Raw genomic sequence first — 14166 nt, 5'->3', positions numbered from 1 at the left:
GCTGCAAAGGTGTCCCGGGCCAGGTTCCCTAGCAACAGAGCTGAAAACGGGGATGCTTGTGCAAAGGCTTTACTGGGAGAGTACTCACAGGGAAGTGTTGTAAGGGAGTGAGGGAAGCAGTCTGGGCCGGGAGGAAAAGCCAGACAGGCATGTGGATTCAGGTGAAGTCCTGTCTCAGCCTGATCCCACAGGAGCTCTGAAGTATAAGTTGCAACATTGTGAATCTGTCTGCCTCGTGTGTGTGTGTGTGTGTGTGTGTGTGTGTGTGTGTGTGTGTGTTTGTGTGTGTGTTTGGGAGATGGGGAGGTAGGATGAAAATTGTGTGGCAGCCCCAACTGCTGAGCAGCACTGGATAAAGCTGAAGGTGTGAGCCTTAGCAATCGCATCTGCAGCAGCTGGGGGCAGTAAAAAGGATCCCAGGGGGTCCACGCAGGCACCAACAGCATCTGCTGCAGAAGATGGCTAATTCTTTGTGTGATTTATGGCAAATCTTAAAAGATAATTTATATGCACATACACAAAAATAGCTAAAATGTTACCTACACACTGACCAGAATACTTCCTAAATGGTGAAGAAGGCAGAGAGCAATTGGAACTCTTTTACGTTGCAGGCTCAACCATTTTGGAAGACGATTTGGCTGTACCCGCTAAAGTGAAACATATGAAGACCCTATGATCAAGCAATTCCACTCCCATGACTATACCAGTAGAAGTTTGTCCATCAAAGACTTGTAGTAATGTCAGCAATAAAAAGGAATGTACAGCCATGCGCTGTGTAGTGACAGGGATGGGTTCTGATAAATAAGTATTTGTGTATATCTAAACATACCTAAACCAGAAAAGGTACAGGAAAAATAAGGTTTTATAATCTTATGGGACCACCGTCATATATGCGATCTGTTGTTGACAGAGACGACCTTACGGTGGTGCACGCCTGTTGTATTGGTGAATACCACAGGAACTATCTTGGTGAAGGAATCCAGTCTCCAACGGTTACATGCTCTATGATTCCATCTATATGGCATTTTCAAGAAGACAAAAGCCATAGTAATGGAAGACAGATCAGTAGCTGTAAGGGACTGGGGAAAGGGGAGGGGATTGTGATTCTAAGGGGACAGCAGGAGAGAGTTTTTGGGGTGATAGAACCAACTGTATCTTGATATTGTGGTAGTTATATAAATCTATACACATGTTGAAATCCATAGAACTGCACACCAAAAAGTCAATCAAATGAACAAAAATAATTTTAAAAAATATGCATAAGAATGTTCATAGAGGTGTATTTATAACAGCCTAAACAGGTAGCCTCCCAAAAGTCCATTATGAGCAGAGCGGGCATGCAAATTGTGGTATGTTGGTTCGCACTGGGGAACACTACCCAGCACTGGAAAAGAACAAACTACTGGAACATGCAATAGCACGGATGAGTCTCAGATGTAATATTAAGTGAAAGAGGACAGACACAAAAGAGAGCACACTGTATGATTCCATCTGCATAATGTTCAAAATGGGCCAAATTGAGATGATACAGTCAGGACAGGACTGGAAGGGGACATAAAGGAGCCTTCTGGGGGTGCTAGAAATATATTGTGATCTGGGTGGCAACTTCATGAAAGTATTCATTTGTTAAACTTCGTCATGCTCTACACTTATTTCATTATTATTATTATTATTATTATTAATTATTTGAGACAGAGTCTCATTCTGTCACCCAGGCTGGAATGCAGTGGCGAGATCTTGGCTCACTGTAACCTCCACCTCTCGGGCTCAAGCAATTCTCATGCTTCAGCCTCCTGAGTAGCTGGGATTACAGGCGTGCACCACCATGCTCAGCTAATTTTTAAATTTTTAGTAGAGATGGAGTTTTGCCTGTTGGCCAGGCTAATCTCAAACTCCTGGCCTCAAGTGATCCACTCGCCTCGGCCTCCCAAAGTGCTGGGATTACAGGCGTGAGCCATTGCACCCAGCCATATACACTTAAGATTTGTACTTAAAAAAAAAAAAAAGATTTGTACTTTTGCTTTTAAAAATAGTACCTCAGTGTTTAAAAATGTAAATTATTTTCAACTGATTTATACCTGTCTAGGTGTTATAGGTGTTATGCGAGGGGCCAAAATTTATTGTCGATTGTTAGTTCTTTGACAGCTGACTCCTTATCTCAACTCAGCAAACACAGGGCACTGTGCTGGCTCCAGGGTCACAGGAGAACAAAGAAGCAATCCCTACCCTTGATAAATATTTGCTTTCGATAACAAAGGGGATGATGATATTTGGAATCCATCAAATTCAGGATTATGTTTCCTCCTGCTGGGTGAAAATGAAGCTATATGAGGACAAATAACCATTTTCCTCAAAAGGAGAACACTTTTTAAAAGTGCCTAAACTAGGCTGCGTGCTGTGGCTCATGCCTGTAATCCCAGCACTTTGGGAGGCTGAGGTGGGTGGATCACGTGAGGTCAGGGGTTCGAGACTAGCCTGGCCAATGTGTTATACCCTGCCTCTACTAAAGATACAAAAATTAGCCAGGCATGGTGGTGGGCACCTGTAATCCCAGTTACTTGGGAGGCTGAGGCAGGAGAATCGTTTGAACCTTGGAGGCAGAGGTTGCAGTGAGCCGAGATTGTGCCACTGCACTCCAACCTGGGCAACAGAGAGACTCCGTTTAAAAAAAAAAAAAGTGCCTAAACTAGGCTGGGTACAGTGGCTCATGCCTGTAATTCCAGCACTTTGGGAGGCTGAAGCAGGAGGATCGCTTGAGCCTAGGAGTTCGAAACCAGCCTGGGTAACATGGCAAATCCCTGTCTCTACCAAAAATACGCAACTTAGCCAGGCGTGTGCTATGCACCTGTGGTCCCAGCTACTCGGGAGGCTGAGGTAGGAGGATAGTTTGAGCCTGGGACGCAGAGGTTGCAGAGAGCTGAGATGGTGCCACTGTACTCCATCCTGCGCAACGGAATCAGACCCTGTCTCAAAAAAAAATAATAATAATAATCATAAGTGCCTAAATTACCACTTTGGGATTGGGAGAGGATTTAGATTTTACTACAGGCCCCTTATAAAGGAAATACTTGCTTTTGAACTGTAAGAAAGCATGGATCAGAATCCATACCAGAATGATTCGAGGAGCAGGGCTTTTTCTATGTGCCATTTAACTTCTAATAGAGCTTTCTGGGAACATACTGTACTTCTTTTGTCTCCATTTTCGTCTGATTTATGCTTCTTTTGTCCTATGCTTAACTCATGACAGAGTTGCCAAATTAAAAACCTGAGTCCATTCCTTGTAAGACAAATACTGAACCTTGACTCATTTATTTGAGGAGGTTATTTACTATGTTAGGTTTGAATAAAGTTCTGATATGATTTCTACACTTACCTTTTTCCAAGCTTCCTAGATACTATCTGCTTTTCCTTAAAATGCAAAACGAATTCCAAACATTAACTGAGACAACTATACTTTTTAAAAATAGGATTTAAGAAGCACAGTAGTCATAAAATCAATTACTATTGGAAAAGAATGGGTGCTGCATATACTTTCCCAATATTAACTCATTTATTCCACAAAGATCTGCTCACTATCTTTTACAATTTAGCTCACTTTTACTGACAGCATGGGAAGCACTGTAGTAGATGAAGCTCTGTAAAAGATAAGACACAGCTTTTGTCAAATAACAATACAAGAATATATAAACCACATATGACCATATAAGAATTTGTAAAAATGGCCAGGCAAGGTGGCTCATGTCTGTAATCCCAGCACTTTGGGAGGCTGAAGCAGGTGGATCACCTGAGGTCAGGAGTTCCAGACTAGACTGGTCAACATGGTGAAACCCCGTGTCTACTGAAAATACAAAAATTAGTTGGGCATGGTGGCGGGCACCTGCAATCCCAGCTACTTGGCAGACTGAGGCAGGAGAATGGCTTGAACCCAGGAGGCGGAGGTTGCAGTAAGCTGAGATGGTGCCATTGCACTCCAGCCTGGGCAACAAGAGCGAGACTCCTTTTCAAAACAAAAACAGAAACAAAACAAAACAAAAAGAATTTTTAAAAATTACTACAAGGACACCAAGAATAAGAGAAGTGATACTGGTGGCCATGAGATGATTAAAAGCATTCGCAGTGGGTATATTGTACTGCCTTTTTGGTAAAAAGGTTTGTATTTGCCTAAATACACTTAAAGAAACTCTGGAAAGATCCATGAAAAACCAAGACAGAGGTTATCCATGGGGCATGGGAGAAGAACTGTGCAAAGGGACAGGAGAGTTTTTGCTAAGTTCCATCGTGTCCTTGGAAACCCTGTGAAATGTCTAATATCTGTTTTAAACGGTACCCAGCATTGTTGTATTCAGGTATGGGAAGACCTGCAGACATGGAAATGACTATCGTGAAGGAAGAAGTTTGTTATGTTCACAGATACCAGAAACTGGAGGCACAGCACGCCATGCAGCGCCATGCAGGGCAGCACCAGAGTTGGTCAGGAGGCAGAGGGAGTGAGTGTGGGCAGAAGTCTTTATTGTGGATTCCATGGGAGGGAATGGGTGAGGCAGGGTAAGTGGGCTTGAGATTGGCTACTTTGAGTAATCTCAGTGGGCTCTAGGCTACAGGAGCTGTCCCTGCTTTCCCAGTACCTGGCCTTGGAGTGAATAGGGCAGGGGAATGTGAGAGTCTGGGCCAGGTATGAGAGGCTGATAAAGGAGGTGGTTGGGGTATGGGCTTCAGATCGATTAGTTTGTACTGGAAAGGTGCACTCGCAGACGAGCCTCTTACTACCTTTAGGAATTGGCTAGCCCTAGGAGGGGCAGCATCTCCAAGTCAGCAAGGCCCTCAGGATGTTTAAGCATCAAGAAATACAGAAAATAAAAACCACAATTGATATAATATTGCATGTGAAGTGATTAAATATTGACAGGAGCATTTATGTGCTCCTTCATGGGATGGCTGCCTGATTTAAAGCTCCAACTTCTCAGACACCCAAGATGGCTCCCTTCAATATGATATGATGGCATCTGGCCTTGGTCCAGGACAGGCCCAAGGCAAAACTGGGCCTACCCAACGAGATGCTCCCTCCTGAAAATCTGATACTTGGAACAGAAGGGACACAGGCAAAAAATTTCTGGAGCTTCGTTCCTTCAAGGGCAATAACAATTATTTTCTCTATCTGAATGTCCGACATGGCAGCCATTAACGACGTGTGGCTGCTGAGCACGTGAACTGTGTGGCTAGTCTGAATTGAAATGTACTGTAAGTGTAAATTACACACCAGATTCTAAAGACAGTACACAAAAGGGGTAAAACACCTCATTAATATATTTTTATATTGATTACATGCTGAAAGGATAATATTTTGGATATATTGGGTCATATAAATATATGGAAATTATTTCACCTTTTTTTAATTTAAATGTTTTTTTTTTTTTTTTTTTTTTGAGACAGAGTCTAGCTCTGTCCCCCAGGCTGGAGTGCAGTGGCACCATCTCGGCTCACTGCAACCTCTGCCTCCTGGGTTCAAGTAATTCTCCTGCCTCAGCCTCCCCAGTAGCTGGGACTACAGGTGTGTGCCACCACACCAGGCTAATTTTTATATTTTTAGTAGAGACAGGGTTTCACCATGTTGGCCAGGCTGTTCTCAAACTCCTGACCTCGGTCTCCCAGAGTGCTGGGATTACAGGTGTGAGCTACTATGCCCAGACTGTTTATTTCCTTCTTAATGTGGCTTCCAGAAAATGTAAAAAAAAAAAAAAAAAAAAAAAAAGAAAGAAAGAAAGAAAAGACTTACACATATAAATATGCAGGGTTCCCCAAAGAAACAGTCAATCCTTGCCCAGTCCACTAAAGGGAATCCCACCAGTCAGCCACCACCACACACGAAACAGCACACACACAGCTCCAACACCAGTTTTTGTTTGTTTGTTACTTAAAATAAAAAAAGACTGTTTTTCTTTAGAGCAGTGTTAGGTTCACAGCAAAATTCGAGAGGAAGATACAGAGTTATCCTATATATTTCCTGTCCATATACACACATTGCCTTCCCCTTTATCAACAGCCCCTACCAAAGTGGTACATTTGTTGCAGTTGATGGATCTACACTGACACCTCATCATCACCCAAAGTCCATAGTTTATTCACTCTTTTTTTTGTTTTGTTTTGTTTTTGAGACGAAGTCTCACTCTGTTGCCCAGGCTGGAGTACAGTGGTGCGATCTTGGCTCACTGCAACCTCCGCCTCCTGGGTTCAAGCAATTCTCCTGCCTTCAGCCTCCCAAGCAGCTGGGATTACAGACGCATGCCACCAAGCCCAGCTAGTTTTTGTGCTTTTAGTAGAGATGGATTTCACCATACCAGTCAGGCTGGTCTCGAACTCCTGACCTCAGGTGATCCACCCGCCTTGGCCTCCCAAAGTGCTGGGATTACAGGCGTGAGCCACTGCACCCAGCCTCTATTCACTCTTGATGTTGAACATTTTGTGGATGTGGACAAATGCACAATGACATATATCCACCACTATAGAATTATGCAGAGTATTTTCACTGCTTCAAAAATCCTCTATGCTCTGCATATGTATACTTCTCTCCCCTTAAGTCCAGGCAACAACTGATCTTTTTACGGTCGCCACAGTTTTGCCATTTCCAGAATGTCATATAGTTGGAATCATAGAGTAAGCAGCCTTTTCTGATTGGCTTATTACTTAGCAATATGCATTTATGTTTCCTTCATATCTTTTATGGCTTGATAGCTCATTTCTTTTTAGCTCACAGTTTATTCATCCATTCACCTGCTGAAGGATATCTTGGTTGCTCCCAAGTTTTGACAATTATGAATAAACCTACTAAACAGATTTTTGTGTGGATGTAAGTATTCAACTCTTTTGGGTAAATACCAAGGAAGATGATTGCTCTATTGAATGGTAAGAGTATATTTAGCTGTGTAAGAAACTGTAAAACTGTCTTCCAAAGTTGCTGTACGATTTTGTATTCTCACTAGCAATGAATGAGAGTTCCTGTTTCTCCACATCCTTGTTAGCATTTGGCATTGTCAGTGTTCTGGATTTTGGCCATTCTAATACATGTGTAGTGGTAAATTGTTGTTTCAATTTGCATTTCCCTGATGACATATGTGGAGCATCTTTTCATATGCTTATTTGCCATCTGTATATCTTCTTTGGTGAGGTGTCTGTTAAGGTCTTTTGCTCATTTTTAAATTGGATTGTTTGTTTTCTTACTGTTGAGTTTTAAGAATTCTTTGTCTATTTTGGATACCAGTCTTCTACCAGGCATGTTCTCGCACGTGTTTTCTCCCAGTCTGTGACTTGGCTTTTTACTCTCTTGTAGTGTCTTTTGCAGATCAGAAGTTTTTAATTTTAATGAAGTCCAGCGTATCAATTCTTTTTTTATGGATTGTACCTTCAGTGTTGTATCTAAAAAGTCATTGCCAAACCCAAGGTCATCTAGATTTTTTTCTATATTATTGTCTAGCAGTTTTATAGTTTTGCATTTTACATTTAGGTCTGTGATTTTTCTTTTCTTAAGAGATAGGGTCTTGCTGTGTTATCCAGGCTGACCTTGAACTCCTGGGTTCAAGGGATCCTCCCACCTCAGCCTCCTGAGCAGCTGGGACAACAGGCGGGTGCCATCCTACCTGGCAGGTCTATGATGCATTTTAGTTAACTTTTAATGTCTGTCCAGATTCTTCTTTTTATTTTTCATGTGGATGTCCAATTGTTCCAGCACCATTTGCTGTAGAGACTATTTTTGCTCCTTTGTCAAAGCTCAGTTGACTGTGTTTATGTGGGTCTACTTCTGGGCTTACTATTCTGTCCCATTGATCTACTTGTTTATTCTTTCACCAATATCACACTGTCTTGATTACTGCATAGCCTTTTAGTAAGTCTTGAAGTCAGGCATGTCAGTCTTCCAACTTCGTTTTCTCCTTCAATATTAAGCTGGATTTCCTGGGTCTTTTGCCTCACCATGTAAACTTTAGAATCAGTTTGTCAATATCTTTTTGTAAAAAAAAAAAAAAATTTTTTTTTGAGACAGGGTCTTGCTCTGCTTCCCAGGCTGGAGTGCAGTGGTGCGATCTTGGCTTACTGCAGCCTTGACTTCCCAAGCTCAGGTGATCCTCCCACTTCAGCCTCTCAAGTAGCTGGGACTACAGGTGCATGACACCACACCTAGCTAATTTTTTTTTTTTTTTTTGACAGGGTCTGGCTGTGTTGCTCAGGCTGGAGTGCAATGGCACAATCTTAGGTCACTCACTGCAATCTCTGCCTCTGGGGCTGAAACCATTGTCTCACCTCAGCCTCCTGAGTAGCTGGGACTACAGGTGCATGCCACTATGCCTGGCCAATTTTTGTATTTTTTTGTAGAGATGGGGTTTTGCCATGTTGCCCAGGCTGGTCTCAAACTCCTGACCTCAAGCAATCCACCCACCTTGGCCTCCCAAAGTGCTGGGATTACAGGCATAAGCCACCACTCCCGACCTAATTATTTAGTTATTTTTTGTAGAGACAAGTCTCACTATGTTGCCCAGGCTGGTTGGTCTTGAACTCCTGGGCTTAAGCAATCCTCCCACCTTGGCCTCCCAAAGTGCTGGGATTACAGGTGTGAGCCACCACTGTGCCCAGCCATCAATATCTATAAAATAGAACTTGCTGGGAGCTTGACTGGGGTTGCATTGAATCTATAGGCCAAACAGCAAAGAAGTGGCGTCCTGGTGATATTGAGTCTTTCTAGTAATGAACATGGAATTTCTCTTTATTTATTTAGTTCTTTGATTTATTTCATTAGAGTTATGTCATATTCCTTATATAGATCTTATACATAGTTTGTTAGATTTGTACCTAATTCATTTTGGGGGCTGCTAATATAAAAGGTATTGAGTTTTTCATTTCAAATTTCGCTTGTTCCTTGCTGGTATACAGGAATGGCATTGACTTTTGTATATTAACCTTACATCCTGCAACCTTGTTAAAATTGCTTCTTAGTTCCAGGAGGGTTGTTTTTGTTTTTGTTTGTTTGTTTTGGTTTTGTCTATTCTTTCAGATTTTCTGTATAAACAATCATGCCGTCTGTGAACAAAGACAGATTTATTTTTTCCTCCACAATCTGTATACTTTTTATTTTCTTCTCTTGCCTTGTAGTGTTATCTAGGACTTTCAGTACAATGTTGAAAAGGAGTGGTAAAATGGGCCACTTTTGCCTTGCTCCTGCTCCTAATGAGAAAGCTTCTAGTTTCTCACCATTAAGTATAATGTTAGCTTGATATTCTTTATAAAGTTGAAGAATTTCTCTCTATTGTTAGTTTACTGAGAGTAATTATTATGACTAGGTATATTGAATTTTGTCAAATGCTTTTTCTGCATCTATTGATATGTGATTTTTCTTCCTTAGCATGTTGATGTAGTTGATTACGTGAACTGGTTTTCAAATGTTGGACTAGCTTTAAATACCTAGAATAAATCCCACTTGATTGTGATGTATAATTTTTTTATACATTATTGAATTTGATTGATTTGTTAATATTTTGTTGAGTATTTTGTGTCTACAGTCATAATAGATACTGGCCTATAATTTCCTTTCCTATTTTTTTTTTTGTTGTTGTTTGTTTTTTTCAGACAGAGTCTCATTCTGTCACCCAGGCTGGAATGAAGTGGCGTGATCTCGGCTCCCTGCAACCTCCTCCTCCTGGGTTCAAGTGATTCTCATGCCTCGGCCTCCTAAGTAGCTGGGATTACAAATGTGTGTCACCACAACCAGCTAATTTTTATATTTTTGGTAGAGATGGGGTTTCCCCATGCTGGCCAGGCTGGTCTTGAACTCCTCACCTCAAGTGATCTGCCCACCTCGGCCTCCCAAAGTGCTGGGATTACAGGTGTGAGCCTCCGCACCCGACCAGTTTCTTTTCCTTATAATGTCTTTGTCTGGTTTTGTTATTATGGTAATGTTGGCCTCATAGGGTGAGTTAGAACGTATTCCCTCAGCTTCTAGCTTCTGAAAGAGATTATAAAGGATTGATATAATTTCTTCCTTAAGGCTGCACAGCAGCTCACTCCTGTAATCTCAGGACTTTGGGAAGCCAAGGTGGGCAGATCACCTGAGGTCAGGAGTTCAAGACCAGACTGGCCAACATGGTGAAACCTCATCTCTACTAAAAATACAAAAATTAGCCAGGTGTGGTGGCATGTGCCTGTAATCCCAGCTACTCAGGAGGCTGGGACAGGAGAATCACTTGAACTCAGGAGGCAGAGGTTGCAGTGAGCTGAGATCGAGCCACTGCACTCCAGCCTGGGCAACAGAGTGAGACTCTGTCTCAAAAAATAAAAATTTATCCCTTAAATGTTTGGTAGAGCCTATCATTCAACTTATCTGGGTCTGGTGTTTTCAATTTTGGACAGTTGTTAATTACTGATCCAGTTTAATATTATATATAATGAATATATACATGAATGTATATATTTATATATATGAATATATACATGAATGTATATATTTATATATATGAATATATATGAATATATAAATGAATGTATATATTTATATATATGAATATATATGAATGAATATATAATCTGAACATATATATATATATATATATATGTGCAGATTGCCTATTTCTTTTTGTGGAAATTTTGGCAGAAGTGTATTTTATTGAACTGGTCCATTTCATCTAGTTATCAGATTTGTGGGCATAGAGTTTTTCATAATATTCCTTTATATCCTTTTGCTATCTATGGGATCTGTAGTGATGATCCTTTTTTCATTATGATATTAGCAATTTGTGTCCTCTTTCTCTTTTTTTTCCCTGTGGTCAGCCTGGTTAGAGTCTTACCCATTTTATTTATCTTTCCAAAAACCAGCTTTTGGTTTCATTGATTTTTTTTCTGTTGACTTCTTATTTTCTTATATATTTTTTAATTTTTTGAGATGGAGCCTCACTCTGTTGCCTAGGTTGGAGTGCAGTGACACAATCTTGGCTCACTGCGACCTCCCCCTCCTGGGTTCAAGCGATTCTTCTGCCTCAGCCTCCCAAGTAGCTTAAGGGATTACTGGCACCCACCATCACACCTGGCTAATTTTTTAATTTTTTAGTAGAGGCAGGGTTTCACCATGTTGGCCAAGCTGGTCTTGAACTCCTGACCTCAGGTGATGCACCTGCTTTGGCCTCCCAAAGTGTTGGGATTACAGGTTTGAGCCACTGCACCTGGCTGACTTCCTATTTTCAATTTCTTTGACTTTGGCTGTAATTTTTTTTTTTTTTTTTTTTTTTTTTTGAGACGGAGTTTTGCTCTTGTTGCCCAGGCTGGAGTGCAATGGTGCAATCTTGGCTCACTGCAACCTCTGTCTCCCAGGTTCAAGCAATTCTCCTGCCTCAGCCTCCCAAGTAGCTGAGATGACAGGCATGCACCACCACGGCTGGCTAATTTTGTATTTTTTGTAGAGATGGGGTTTCACTATGTCAGTCAGGCTGGTCTCCAACTCCTGACCTTAGGTGATCCACTCACCTCAGCCTCCCAAAGTGGTGAGATTACAGGCCTGAGCTGCCGTGCCCAGCCTCAGCTATAATTTTTATTGTTTATTTCTCTCTGTTTACTTTAATTTAATTTGCTCTTCTTTTTCTAATTTCCTAAGGTGGAAGTTTAGATGGTTGATTTTTCTATTCCGTTTTTTTTTTCTATAAGACTAGTCAAGTGCAGTGGTGAGAAGGGGAGAAAGAGTAGAACAAGGAGTTTGATCTGTAACTGACTGTGAACAATCAATTGAGATAACTCACTACCTTCAGACCAGCCTAGATGATTGATTTTTTAACTTTCTTCTTTTCAAATGAATGCATTCAATGCTATAAATTTTCTTGTAAGTACTACTTTCACTGCATCTCATAAATATTAATGCTATGTTTTCACTTTTATTTAGTAAATTTCTTTTGAGATTTCTTCTTTGAGCCATGTGTTATGTAGAAGCAGTTAATCTCCACATATTTGAAGACTTTCTGGTTATTTTTTTGTTATTGATTTCTAGTTAAATTCCATTGTGGTCTGAGAAGAGACAGTATAAGGCAATATACATTTACAACTAATTAAAACCTACTTTTAAATAATACTATACCACTTCACCAGTGGTGTGAGTACCTTGTAATAAAATAATCCTAATTCTGGCTCATGCCTGTAATCCCAGCCCTTTGAGAGGCTGAGGCGGGTGGATCACCTGAGGTCAGGAGTTCAAGACAAGCCTGGCCAACATGGAGAACCCCATCTCTATTAAAAATACAAAAATCAGCCAGGTGTGGTGGCATGCACCTGTCATTCCAGCTACTGGGGAGGCTGAGGGAAGAGAATCACTTAAACCTGAGAGGTGGAGGTTGCAGCGAGCCAAGCCCATGCCACAGCACTCCAGCCTGGGTGGCAAAGTGAGACTCCGTCTCAAAAAGAAAAACCACAAAGTATCCTAATTCTTCCTTTCTGTCCCTTCTATCATTGCTGTCATTCGTTATACTTCTATATAAATACATATAAACATACACACACACGAGGTATACACAGAAATCTACATGATCAAATACAATTGTTGCTATTATTTTGAATGAACTGTTATCTGATAGAACAATCAAGAATAAGAAAAATAGAAGTTTTCAGCCAGGTGTGGTGGCTCACGCCTGTAATCTCAGCACTTTGGGAAGCTGAGGTGGGTGGATCATCTGAGGTCAGGCATTCGAGACCAACCTGGCCAACATCGTGAAACCCCGTCTCTACTAAATATACAAAAAAATTAGCCAGGCATGGTGGCGGGTGCCTATAGTCCCAGCTCTTCAGGAGGCTGAGGCAGGCGAATTCCTTGAACCCGGGAGGCCGAGGTTGCAGTGAGCCGAGATCATACCACTGCACTCCAGCCTGGCCAACAGAGTGAGACTCCATCTCAAAAAAAAAGGAAAAATAGAAGTTTTCATTTTGCTTTTGTTTATTCCTTGTTCAATGTACTACTTCCTTTCTTTACGTAGAGCTGATTTTCTGACCTATATTTTTTTCTTTGTCTCTAAACACCTTTTTTAGTATGGTGGCTAACACCTGTAATCCCAGTACTTTAGGAGGCTGAAGCAGACCAGATTGCTTGAGGCCAGGAGTTCGAGCCCAGCCTGGCCAACATGGTGAAACCCCTTCTGTAATAAAAATACAAAAATTAGCCAAGTGTGGTGGTGCATGCCTGCAATCCCAGCTACTTGGGAGGCTGAGATACAAGAATCACTTGCAACCGGGAAGCAGAAGTTGCAGTGAGCTGAGATCACACCAGTGCACTCCAGCCTGGGTGACAGAGCAAGAGACTCTGTCTCAAAAGAAAGAAAGAAGGAGAGAAAGAGAGACAGAGAGAGAGAGGGAGGGAGGGAGGCAGACAGGGAAAGACTATTTCTTGCGAGGCAGACCTACTGACAACAAATTACCCCAATTTTTCTTTGCCTGAGAAAGTCTTTTTCCTTCACTTTTAAAGGACAATTTTGCAGGATTCTACGTGTTGGTATTTTCCTCTCACTTTAAATATTTCACTCTACTTTCTTCTTGCTTGTGTGGGTTCAGAGTAGAAGTTGGATGTAATTCTTATCTTTGATCCCTTATAGATAGTTGTTTTTTCCCTCTGGCTTCTTTCAGAATTTTTTCCTTATCTTTTATTTTTTGTAGCTTGAAAAATGATATGCCTAGTATAGGCTTTTGGTGGATTTTTCTGTCTTTTTGTTTTCTGTTTGGGATTTATCCTGCTTGGTGTTCTCTAAGTTTCCTAGATCTGTGATTTGGTGTCTGACATTGATTTGGGGAAATTCTCAGTCATTATTGTTTCAAATATTTCTTCTGTTTCTTTTTTTCTTTCTAGTGTTCACAGTATGCGTATGTGACATCTTTTATAACTGTTCCACAGTTCTTGTATATGCTGTTCTGCTTTTTTCCAGTCTTTGTTCTGGTTAACTAGCTTCTCCTGAGAGCAAATCTTGTTAAGAAGAACAGAGTGCTCTGAGGAATTTCAAAATTGTTCCTTCTCCCCACCCCTGCAGGAAGCATGAAGGGGTTTTCTTTACTAATATTCTCTGATATACATTTACCGTGAGAACCTGGTTCTGCTCCTAGAGGTAACACTCACAAAAGTGTGGGGACCCCCCTCCCCTCCCCACGACTCTGGAGTTTTTAACTCTC

The sequence above is a fragment of the Hylobates moloch genome, unplaced genomic scaffold, assembly GCF_009828535.3.
Source record: "Hylobates moloch isolate HMO894 unplaced genomic scaffold, HMol_V3 SCAFFOLD_21, whole genome shotgun sequence".
In the NCBI taxonomy this organism is placed as follows: Eukaryota; Metazoa; Chordata; class Mammalia; order Primates; family Hylobatidae; genus Hylobates; species Hylobates moloch.
The sequence above is the reverse complement of the archived record's forward strand: the minus strand, read 5'-3'. Positions refer to the sequence as shown.